The sequence below is a fragment of the Esox lucius genome, chromosome 4 (assembly GCF_011004845.1).
Source record: "Esox lucius isolate fEsoLuc1 chromosome 4, fEsoLuc1.pri, whole genome shotgun sequence".
Taxonomy (NCBI): Eukaryota; Metazoa; Chordata; class Actinopteri; order Esociformes; family Esocidae; genus Esox; species Esox lucius.
Genome location: NC_047572.1, coordinates 18,463,149 through 18,475,765, shown reverse-complemented (window position 1 = coordinate 18,475,765; position 12,617 = coordinate 18,463,149). Strand labels below are relative to the sequence as shown.

At 41.3% G+C, this 12,617-nt stretch overlaps 1 protein-coding gene across 4 annotated transcripts in view; it reads left to right on the top strand.

Annotated features, from left to right (window-relative positions):
- Positions 1 to 12,617, top strand: part of LOC105026767 (storkhead-box protein 2) — a 62,373-nt gene that overhangs the window by 26,246 nt on the left and 23,510 nt on the right. The window lies entirely within an intron of this gene.

The following is a 12,617-nucleotide window of genomic DNA, read 5'->3' as shown; positions in this document are numbered from 1 at the left end:
AGATTCATTGACCACCATGAGTAGACAGTCGGTTGAGCGTCAGTCAGGATTGCTACTCACTTGTGCCAGAGAGAAAATAGACTAAAATATGCAGGAGTTTAATTATTTGTCTTTTGTTGTTGATAAAACTGCTGAATTTGACCATGAAAAGACCGAGTGAAAAGGCAATATTGACCTAGTTTAATTAATATTCAGCAGTAGTCCTCATTATAGCTAATCAAAGGAAAAGGTCAGTCTTCTGCATTTTTTTCTGTATAAGATTTTAGTCCCCAGAGAACCACAAATCCCAGAATGCAATGCCACGACGCATCGAGCTGTTCCAGGATGGTCTGTTTTGTTTCCTCCATCCAAATCATTTAAGTGTACCAAACCTAATGCTTGATTTTATTAATGTTGATTAATGTGGGAAGTAGAACTGATACCAGCCCACAAAAGATGGGATGCATGTATGTCAGTTTGCTTAACCAGAAAATGAGAGGCGGAGTATTTTCAGCCTGAAGAAGCCCATAGAGAAGGGCTGAATGGAGGCCGAACCGTGGACTGCACAGCCGCGCATTGATTCAAGGCCTCTTCATGTTTCCTAGCAACACAGCGGGTCAGAGGGTAAATGATATGGCCATTGTTGGAAATGAATATGAATTGGAGGAAACTACCTCAAATTAGAATAAATGACCAGGGAGATAGTGCCTGGGACATTTCTGCTCAATTTTGTTGGTCAATGGTTTTCAGTGTGTCAGCAGTAAAGAGCCAGAAACTAGCTTCTCCAATAGGAAGAATAGTACATCCTAACAGTTAGCTTCTCCAATAGGAAGAATAGTACATCCTAACAGTTAGCTTCTCCAATAGGAAGAATAGTACATCCTAACAGTTCGCTTCTCCTATAGGAAGAATAGTGCATCCTAACAGTTAGCTTCTCCAATATGAAGAATAGTACATCCTAACAGTTAGCTTCTCCTATAGGAAGAATAGTACATCCTAACAGTTAGCTTCTCCTATAGGAAGAATAGTACATCCTAACAGTTAGCTTCTCCTATAGGAAGAATAGTACATCCTAACAGTTAGCTTCTCCAATATGAAGAATAGCACATCCTAACAGTTAGCTTCTCCTATAGGAAGAATAGTACATCCTAACAGTTAGCTTCTCCAATTGGAAGAATAGTACATCCTAACAGTTAGCTTCTCCAATTGGAAGAATAGTACATCCTAACAGTTCAGTCAGATGATCCATCTAGATAATAACAACACTGCAAATGTCTTTATAAAAAATAAGAAAATGTAACTATATTTGAGGAGATATTTGATTGAAATAAGTGAAATAATCTGCCAGTGGAACAAGACAAATTATTTGATATTCAAGGCATATTTCTAAAACCAATCGGTATTATCTAATACAACTCTACCTTGTTAAGAAAATGTACCTTATTTATTAAGGATGGTTAGATTTTTTATTTTTTTACTGTGAAGCATTTTCATGGATATCAACAAGGCCTAATCTCAGCCATTTGACAAAGCAACCGTGACAAAACTATTGATGTCCTTTAGCAGACACTGTTATCCAGGACAACTTAAGGTAGTGACTACATACATTGGTCTAATTTTTCATGCTAGTGCAATATGGGAATCGAACTGAAAACCCTTGCATTGCAAGAGACATGCTCAGCAAACTGAGGTACATATTCTCTGGTGTGAAGACGGCATGTGGATGTATGGATTAGTAGCCTAGCACTAGTAAACCAGTAGGAATAATAAGATGGTGGATTGTAGTAAGTGGCTAACGTATGGCCTTTCACTGCTGGGGATCTCAGCTCCTGCATTAGGGGTTCACTCACAATCACAGGCATTGTTTGGAGATAAACACCCTCAGATTAAGGCCTTGTCCAAATGACGGCCAATTCCCTATGTAGTGCACTCCAAAAGATGTTCTCAATGTAGGGAGGTTTTCTGTGTAGGGAATAGGGTGCCATTTTGGATGCAGGGGGGGACCTGCAGCTAAGCCGCACCCTGTGCTCAGTCTTATCAGTGTTCTCTAATGTTATTAGTTCTCTCAAGGGTTTTTCCTAAGCATGCCTTTTGTGTTTTCAATTTTGTTTTCCAGCCCAAAGATGTACAATGACTAAGATATCCGATTTCTTTTCTCAGCTTTATTGTAAGGGTATTTCCATTTGGCCTGTGGGAAAGGCCATTTTAGGGATCCATCTCATCTGTGAAACATAGTGGAGGTGGTGCCATGACTTGGATATGTATGGCTGCATCTGGAAATTCTGAACTGTGCAGAAATATCTTATCTCCTCTGGTCCAACTAAACGCCTCGTCCTTTTGGATGGCACCATGCAGCAGGACCAATACTCCAACATGTTCTTGTCTGGCCAAGTCCTTTTTCAGACTGTTTCCTTTGTTTTAATAACAAATCCAATATGCTGGAGTAGCCAAAACAACAAAATATGTTGCTGTTCAGATACTTAAGGATGGCACTGTTTGTGGTCTGTTAATTTGGTTCTTACTGGGTTGCAAAGTTGTTGTGAAAATCCCTTGTACCCAAGGAATTATGTCATTGACCTTCACACAAATTAGGACCTTAACACAAATAGCCTCTCCAATTTCTTATTTTTTTTAAAGTGGAAAATCATAACATTCATGAAGAATTAGGAAGGGTTTGGGGTTTGTTGAAGTTTTTTACTATTTCACCATTAGCAAAATATAATTATAATTTGTTTTTGGTGAACCGAGGTATAAGTCATTGTCGGTAAACTGTCAATGAGGCTAATATATAAAAACCTCTAAAGAGAAGCTTTTATTTTGCTTTGTTCATTGGTTTGCAATGTCAGCTTGTTGTTATAAGGAGCGCTTTAAGAACACTTGGCAAGTTAACCCGTCACAGTGGTTAGCGGTTAGTATTATTTTCTGCCAGATGTAGTCTGTTATGTAGCCTCAGAAGCAGTGAAGATATGGTGATAGTGACAATACTGGTTTTTTTTCTGTGGGTAATGTTCCCAATCTGCCATTTGTATATTTATTGGTCTTGCGTGCGTATCTAAAGATTAAACTTCCCTGAAACAAATATTTTTGTTGGCTGGATGTAGAGAATGATGTATGCATGATGATACATGGCAGTCCCACAACACTGACGCACAAATTTGCATGGTGTGTGGTTACACATGCTCATAGAGCATGTTTGCTGGATCTTCAGCCCTTTTAGTGTTCCCTCTTTCAGTATCAACAAATATAGTTGTCTTCTTTTAATATCTCCACATCTAGTTGAATTTGGTATTGTATAATATCACTGCTTCTATTAGCTTTTCTTTATCAGTGGAACTTGTTTTTATTTTATATTCAACAGACTTGTGGATTTCTCTTTATGCGTTAACTGCATTTTTAGACAGTGGGAAACTGGATTTGAACCCATGCTGCAGCAGTACATGTACAGCATTGGCAACAACCTAGACTGCTGGGACACCCTAGGCCACTGGATTTCTTTTTTAATATGATTGAATGTAATAGATTTCTCTTTCCCTCCCCTGTTTCTCCTCTCTGCTTCCACCGCTAACTGAATCGTTCGCTGACATACACACGTAATCTGTCATTGCACTGCACACGCATTGTGCCAGCTAAAAATAAACAGTCACCTTCTGGAATCCCAGATGCTGACATCACAAACTGGCTCTAGCAGATTTACTCTAGATGATTGGGGAAAATGGAGCATGTGAGCATCTAGTGTGCTAAACTACCCTATGCCTACTAGGCTTGCTCTTGGAGAAAACTCACTTAAAGCAGCAATCTATCGAGCCTTAAGCCTTTCTGTCACAACCGGATGATTAGCAATAATGCAACAACATAGTCTATACCTAGCTCTTTTCAGCAACATAATCTGTTTTTATACAAGCATGTGATGTCAAGGAGCAATACCAACCATATAGCTAAAGCGTTACAAAGTATTTTAAAGAAACTAAACCAAACCAAATCCCCAACCCATTCGAAAGCTACATTCTTTAAAAATACCTCAAAGCTATTGTCAAAGAAAACATGTCCCTATAAATGGTTTTAATAAAATTGGCATGACTTGACTTGATATTTTTATTAATGTCCTGTCAGTGAGGATGTCTGTACTGACTTTGCCTCGGGTGGAACAACTCAAATGACACAGTAGGCTTTTCTGAATAGATCTCTGAAGATGAATATCCATGAAGGCATGCTAGATGCTGATTCTCTCTTTAAGGGGTAAGACGTTATTACTTTTTATAACATTTCGTTATTTTCATAATCAATACATGTCTCAGAACCATTTCCCTCACTAACAACTAGCAAACTGTAAAAAAGGAAATGCTATTTAGCCATAAAATATTTCAGATTGTTGCCTTGAAAGTCTGGTATTTGTTGATCTCCAATGTTATCGTGAATCAGAAATCCTCAGAGCGCTAATTGTTGTGACTCAAAATACTTTTTTTGATAAGCCACTGAAGGGCTTCTTATTTTTTGGGTCTGTTGTATTATTTGAAGCCAAATAAGGGCGTACTGTTTTACTTCTCCAGAATTCAGAGAAGCTCTTCTTGTGAAGTATGTGTTGTCTTGTTTTCATGGAGTTACTAGCCCCCGCCGACCTTCAGCCCCATCAACAGCATGTAGGGTTTAGCTAAAGGTTCTTGGTCAACCAGGTCTAGAGATTTAGTTAATAGAACTCCTCTTCCATCCTTCTAGCCAATATACCCATAAACTACTGAAATCTTTGCCCTACCCAGATCTCCCAACTCAGACTTTCCCACCTATTCATTTCTTCTCAGCATTTGGATGTGTCCTGTCGGCCAGCTGGAAGTAATTTTAAGCATTTGCTTTGTTACCAATAAACTTGTTTGGACATCTAGTGGTTTTTATGACCTTTTACATATTCTTGACCTTGGCGTCATAAAACTGTCACGTACACTGCTCCACAGAGCCTTAACTGTTTTGTGTTTTCTACCCATATCCTCAGAAAAGTTCATCCTCTCGCTGTTTTCCTGCCCTGTAGCTCTGAGCTCTTTTTACCCCTGTTGTCTTACTGTCAACCTGCAGGCTTCTGTCACATCATAAATCATACTGAGCCTCTAGGATGGAAGTCTAGGAAGCCATTTTGATTTATCACACTTGGACTCCCACCGTTTGTCATGTGCTCGGTATCTTGTTTCATCTTGGAGGTATCAAGGTGTTGAACTTAATGGATCCCACAGAGGAACTTTAGGTTTCAAGATAAGCTGCTTTTAAGCCCCACAACCTTTTTAAGTCTACACATGGCCCTGTACATACTGTTCCACAAAGCCCTGCTGTAAGCCTGACGCTGGGCCCTGTGCCTCACACCTCTCCTCTGTGTGTGTTCCTCAGTGGGAGAGCACAACCATCTCCTCTGTCAGGCCAAACCAGACTAACCGGGCCCCAGGTAGACCCCTGGTCTTTATCCTGGCAAGGACTTGTGTTATTTGGTCAAGACTCTATCTCCCACCCTTTCTTGTGGAGCTTGCCAATAACGGGCGACACGTATGTCTGTCTGCCGGCTAGCCTGCCGCTAAGCTCTATTTCCACCGCAGATTTATTGTGTGGAAGGACTGGCTTCTACGGAACGTGCTGGTTGGCTAGACTGGCTTCTACGGAACGTGCTGGTTGGCTAGACTGGCTTCTACGGAACGTGCTGGTTGGCTAGACTGGCTTCATCAGTCAGAACCCAGAGCCCATTCTGACTTACAGATTTAACGCCTTGGGAAGGTTTCTCCCAGTTCCTTCAGGTGGTGGTGATACTGTTATGAAAGCTGTGTTGTTTTGGCATGAAGGGTCAGAGAAGGTATGTGACCAACTTGACTTTGGTGACCTCTAGTGAGGCCTTATGAACTGGGCCCCCGCTCACTTTGTGAGACATTGGAATTGGCATTGGATTTCTTTATCCATGTAGTTCCATGTGAATCATTTTTGCACTGTATATAAACTATTTTCCTTTTGTCAGGAACAATTCAAGTTAATTAAGTCCTTAATTGAGTCCAAAGGACTCCTTTGAGTGTGTGTGTGTGTGTGGGTGTGTGTGTGTTGGCAATATAATCTCTATGGCGACTGCATAGTGTGGTTTTCAGCTATCCCATGGAATAGGTCAGAGGATCAGCCATCTTTTAGTTGAGCAGCCTTCTGCATTGTACTGGTTGTATATGTTGCTGTTGCTTCTCTGGCTTGGCACACATCCCTGACGTGGACTGACACGCTGGCCGGCCCGGGAACAAGTGTCACCGGAACTCCCTGTCTGATCCCTGGCTGGCGGCATGCACGGACCCGTGTGAACTCGTTAACCAGGTGCCTTCGACAGTCAAGCAGCGCCCCTGCCTGCTCCCCGTGGCCCCCCGCCTGGCTGCCTGACACAATTCTGTGCCCCCCCCCACACAATGTCCGTCCTCACGCAAACCCAGTCAGTCACGCTCCCCTCTTCGTCTGGCCTGGGATGCCCACCGCCACGCAGTCATGTGGATGAAGGGTCGTCATGGTCGCTCTGGTTTCCACACCTTGAGGGAGGTCGCAGCTCCTCGCTCTCCTGTGGCTAATCACAGAACTCTGCACCTGTCTGCAGTGCAGGAGCCCCGGCCTGGTTTTCCTCGCGGATCCTCTTCTAGTAGTACTCACAGGCGTCTGACTCGGCCAGGGCTATTTCTGTTCTTTTACACACTGTGGCACGTTTGTTTAATGATGTATGAAAATCGTGTGTGCGTGTGTGGGTGCGTGTGCTGGCACATGAGTGAGAGTGAATGCTAGTATAGGCTAATGCAGCTTAGGATCTTTAAAGACAAATCTCTCAACAACATTCGCTCTACAGCAGTGAACCTCAGTGAAACCTCAGGCACATCCCGGCTTGTAATGCACTTGGCTGTTTGATTGCTGCTTATCAAAGTGCCGGGGCCTCAAGGCAGAGTTAATAAAAAATACAAAAAACAAGAGGCATTAGTAGCCCAGATTAGTTGGCTTGATAATCCTAAATTCTGGAAAAAATAATGGAGCTTAAACCAAAAAGCTATGGCTTATTATCAGTTCATAATAGGACAAGTCTGATGGTTTGTGCTTAAGGGTGCAGCCACACAACGCGCAACACCCCTGCCATCCCCTCTACACTGGCTTTGGTTAAATCCAGAATCCCATTAAACAATGTTGTTATTCATTAGCGGGTGTTCTCTTAGCTTATCAGGTGCTGTGGAACTTAAGTGTCCAACCTCTGTAGAATCTCTGGCGTGTGCAGCAGGGCCACAGGCAAATGGGTGTTTGTAGATAGACACAAACTGTTGCTAAGTAGGAAATTGAATAAATAAGAACTTGAGAGTTGACGAAACAAAACTACACCCGTTTCTGCTCTGTGCACTAGGGTAGCGTATGGCCTTACTGCCAGACCACCTGCTGACTCATAAAGCTTTAGGCTGCTTTTTGTCAGCAAGGCATCAGTTCAGTTTGGCTAAAGCAATATGCTAATAGTAGATGTTAGGGCTGGGAATTCCGATACTAAATGTGCTGCAGTTCTCATTGTATTTGTGTGGTGATTCGGTTCTTCGATGCTATTGCAATCTTTTGATGTTAAGAGGGGAAAAGAAGGAGCTAAAAAACAATTTATTTAAAATGATGAAGACACATTTGGTATAGGTACCGCCCACTAGCACAAACAACTATTTGAATAATTTCAAAACATAACATTGTCAAAATGATTATCCCAAAATGTAAGTATTGTGCCCCCTCGCCCTGTGCATAAAACCTTTTTTAGTTGTTGCTAGTTTTAGAGTGATTTTGTTCGATCTCTGTACAGGACTGATAGTTGCTGATAAAGGGCCAGTCACACATGGGGCTCCACTTCTAACACTCTAATTGGGATATCTTTTTATCATGGTGTTTTCATGTGATGGTCAGTCACCAAAAAGGATCCCCCCCTGTTGCTTGCCTGGCTAAAAATAATTTCAGCATTCAAAATATGCACCACTGTGAATGTTTGTATATTTACTGCGTATATAGATTTTTCATGCTTTATTAATGGTGACAGTGGGAAAACATGGAGGTTTTGCTAATATATTAATTTCCCATGGTATTTTTCTTGGTATTTTGTTTTCAAAGTATTTTTTCTGTGATTGTGTTTCTGTATATTGCAAAGGCTTCTTTCAGGACCTCAACTCAGCACTATGCTGTTTGTTGCACTTGTGATTTAGGCTGAACTTGATACACGATGTCCTGTTTCATGATAGAGAGAAAATTATAACAAATGTGTGCTTTCTTCAAAAGTGCTTCATAATCTGTGGATTTAGCACATAATCAAATATTACTTTTTAGGCAGAATTTGCATATCTGTAAGTGCCGGGGCTCAATACTGCCTGGCTCTCGTTTTGGGCTGTTAAATCACCAGAGATTCTGAGAAGTGGATTTAATTTAGGAAATCTGTTCCCAGGTATTCCTCGGAATAAAATGATGCATTCTGATCGTGTCAATGTAATCAAGATATGACATTATATTGACATAGCATTTATTTTGGGGTTTGGTTGCTGTCAATTTGCTACATATAACTTTTATTATACGTTTCTTTCAGGCTCAACCACCTGCTCTGACATTAGAAAATAAATAATAGCCTACTGCAGGTTAAAATCTTTAAACAGGAATTGATATGCTGTTTTAAGCATTGAAATTTCTGCAATCACATATTTCTACTGTCAAATTGCTAAGTTTGATTTCATGTTAATGCAGGTAAATAGGAAAGGCCCTATTCATGGATTAGTGTCCCTCTTCTTATTGTGTATTACCTGGTCTTAGATGTGTGTTTATGATCTCATTTGTATTTATAATATTAATAATAACTCTAATTGCTCCTATAGGTAGGTCTGGATGAGAGTTTCTACAAAATGACTGTGTACTAGTGTAATAGCAAAAGGTCAAATTAAAGTATTAGGACGCAATAAAATAATTATTGTCCTAAGGTGCTTTTTTTTCCCATAGTGCAAAGCTCTCCACCACAGTTTAGGTATGAGCCGTGACGGTGCCGCTGGCTGGAGTGGCCGGGAGCTCCATCGGATGCTACATATTAGCCAGGCACTGCATGGGGTGGGGTTGACATCGGCAGCAGGGATTTTCTTGTCTCATCCCGCACTGGCAACTTCCTGAGGCGTTAGACCCAGGCTGGATCTTCTTCAACTCATAGTTTCCTGTAAACATTGGTAAATACTGTAATTTATTGCAACATATTGGCTGATCTCTTGAATTACCAAGGGGCATTTATGGCCGTATCTTAGGGCTTACCGCTGCCGCTCACCTGACATTCCTTTAACCAGAACAAAACATTGAAGGCTAATGAAAGTTCAAAAAGTAACAGTTGAAGGTAGACCGACTAATTCATTATCGTCCGGTCTAGTTTATGATGTATGAATCCTCTCACTGTAACCAGCATACTTCACCCCTGAGCAGCAACCGATACCTCATTCCGATGTGGCAAAGTAATTTGGACGACCATAGTCAAAACGCTACTCCCACTGCTCTAGTATCTGAGTATAGATGGAGACATAAAGCAGGTTTTGCTGCTTATTAACTTCTCCAGTATCTGTTAATGTCTATTTCACAGGTAGCGTTAGAGATTGGCAAGAATTGTAGCTTTAATGAAGCCAAGTATCTTATCCATCAATTGTTTTGTTTTTATGCATTAAATAACTTATATGATGGTGCAGTTGTGTGGGCGTATACTGGTCATTAAAAACGTTCATGTACGTTGACTAATTAGCCAGCTCATCCTCCTCATAGAAATAGCTGGAGTTTTTAAACTTTCTGACATGTAGGTTTTAGGTGGGGTTTTGAGTGTTGTTTTTTTGTCTCCAATTTGCACTTTTCAGTCAGTCTCTTACCCCCATCTAGTGTTAAGGCATGTGAAGTAGCCTAACAAACAGGTGGTGGCCTAATAGCATCTTTGGTCAGTAACAGTCCAGTGTTAGGGCTTCTGTGTGTTGTGACAGCTTGATTTTTGTCACCAGATTTATAAGGCAGCCAGGGAAAGCAGGGTTGGAATTTACAGCCCAGCTGACCTGGGGGTCATTGGCAAGTGCCTCTTTCAGTGACCCTCTAGCAGGTCACAATGAGAAGGGACCTGATGCTTATGTCAATCAGGGTTTGAGAATATTAAGTATTCATACAAACCTATTCCCTGAGATGTTGTTGTTGTTGTTATTTATTCTTTCAAAGTATGAATTTTGTTGTAGGTGTGATTGCATGGTCATACTATAGTAACAAGTAGTTTAAATAAAATGATTGTGTCCATAAGTCTAACCTGTTACCATTGTATGGCCTGTTTCTTCAGTGTTGTGACGTGCCACCTGTATCGGTGTGAAAGGTTTCTGACATTCTTTGTGGTCTTCTGTGGTACTTTCCCAGAACCTGGAGGGTGGTCTGGAGTGTGAATTTACAGCAGCGCCACCTGGACATTGGTCTCTCATATTTCACTTGGGAACTTGCTGTTGGCAACAGAACACGTTATTAAAGGCACATCTCTCAGGTCAATAGTTTGGCCTACAGTTGGAGGAATATCAATATGAACATATATGCACACTGTACTGTCAATCCCTTGGGATAAAGAGCTACATTGCTTACATTTAAATACAGTTTTACAATTATCATTTGATAATCATGCTGTGTCTTGGATCATGTCTTTATAGATCAAGGCTTGAAATTTGTGTAGTAAAACTCACATCATCTATATTAATACATGTTTGTTCCTGTGCAAGTTCTCTTATTTGCTTGTTTTTCAGTGTATTTGAGGGGCAAGCAGAAGCAAAAAGCCCAAAAAGTTATGAGAATCTTTTTTACAACTACAATTGCACAAGGTGGCAGTTGTAGTTCCTCTATCTTTCAACAGCTCACCTGTTTACAAAGTAATGTTATTTTGCCTTTTTAAAACTGTACTGGCTGTCAACCTTCAGTGAAGAAGTGTAACCTAATAACTCATCAAATGGACTATAACAAAAAACTTGATACCACTCTGTAAAGCCAGGCATGCTTGAGGAAGCTGCAAGTTAGTTCAATTAATTTGAATTAGTCTTTTCTCTTGCCAGTGTCTTACCTCTTGAGCTTCTAATATTCTGATAAAAAACATTGTCTATAAGGAAGATTAATATACAAATACACACTTTATGCAGGACTTTGATTAGGTAATCTTTAATCCCAGTCAGAAGAGATGATTTCAGAAGTCTGGCATAGGACGTGTCACTTTCATTTGATATTATGGAGCCTAACAAGGCTTATTTTGTTAGTGAAACCTATAGCATCTAATTTTGGACCAACTCCAGTTCCATTTTGTGGGACCCAAGGAGGCCCCTGTGAATGTCTACCCCTCCCCCATTCACAATGTCCCACCCCCCCTTACACCTACTTGTCACATTAGCAGGTTTGTATCAAGATCAGCACCACGTCATTGCCAATAGAGACTTCCTTGGCAGCATAAGATACATTTCCAGGTACAGAGAAGTCTCAAAGGGTGGTTTTCACCCACAGTCCTAGTCTTGGCTGTTTTTAAAATGAGGTCGTAAAATTTAAATCATTCAAAATGCATTCACACTGCCCCGGCATTTGAGTGACGACTCAGCACTCACGCCACTTCTGCGTCCTGTTTCGCATTCCTCTTTGCGTTCACATTGCTATGTTTAAAAATGAACCAAGATCAGAACCTGCTATCGGACTGCTAGGGATGTCACTTGTTACATTTTAGAAGCTAAGGATTTGCATTTTTAAGTGGAATACGTACTATACAATATGTTTACTTTTTTAAATGATTGGCAGAAGGAAATAAGCCTTTCAATTAAAATTATGTAGCCAAAATTCTACTGCCAACCTGCATGTCATCTGTTTTTAGTTAGTGACACTAAAGTGAGGGGTGAAGGCATTAAAAACAGTCAGTGTGCTTGGTGGGGAAGGATTAGTGTATCTGGCAAAATGTGTGTTCATGTGACAGTTAAAAGGGAACCAGATCGTGGATTCCAAGTGAACCAAACATTAACAACTTGTTGAGCTGGTCACTTATGTACAGGCGCTGTTAAGGGGTCGGGAGCTCCTTTTAGAGCAGTCACCCCCCCCCCCCCCTTTCAGTGAACCATACAGAATTCTCTAGAATGGACTGAATGTTACCAAATGTGTATATACCCCTAGTGAGTGTTCAGTTTTATTTACTCATTCAAATGAACTTGCCCTATATCCTGGACTGCAAACCTCCTGAAATGTAGCGTTCTGGGCTGTCCTTTTCTAATTGGGTCACAAAGAGGACCCCCCCTACCCCCCTTCCCCCCCCATGGAGGGAGAGGGGAAGAGCAGCGTATCACCCATCTTATCTGACACATGACTGGACGTGCTTCTGAGCCCAACCTGCGGTGAGCAGCTCTTAAGTTTTCATTGGAGCGGAGGGGTAGAAAGACTTGAAGAGGGGGAGGGTGAAAAAGCTTGCAGAGCAGGCGCTGGGTGCAACTGGGGATGCGTTGCCATAACAACGCTTTCGGCAGGCCGCCCACAAGCTTGTATGTCAGTGGGCATTAAGGGGAGGGAGCAGAGAGAGAGAGAGGGTAAAAAGCAGAGTGCATACTGAAGCACAATGTGATTGGTCACACCCCCTTGTCTTTGTGTGGAGT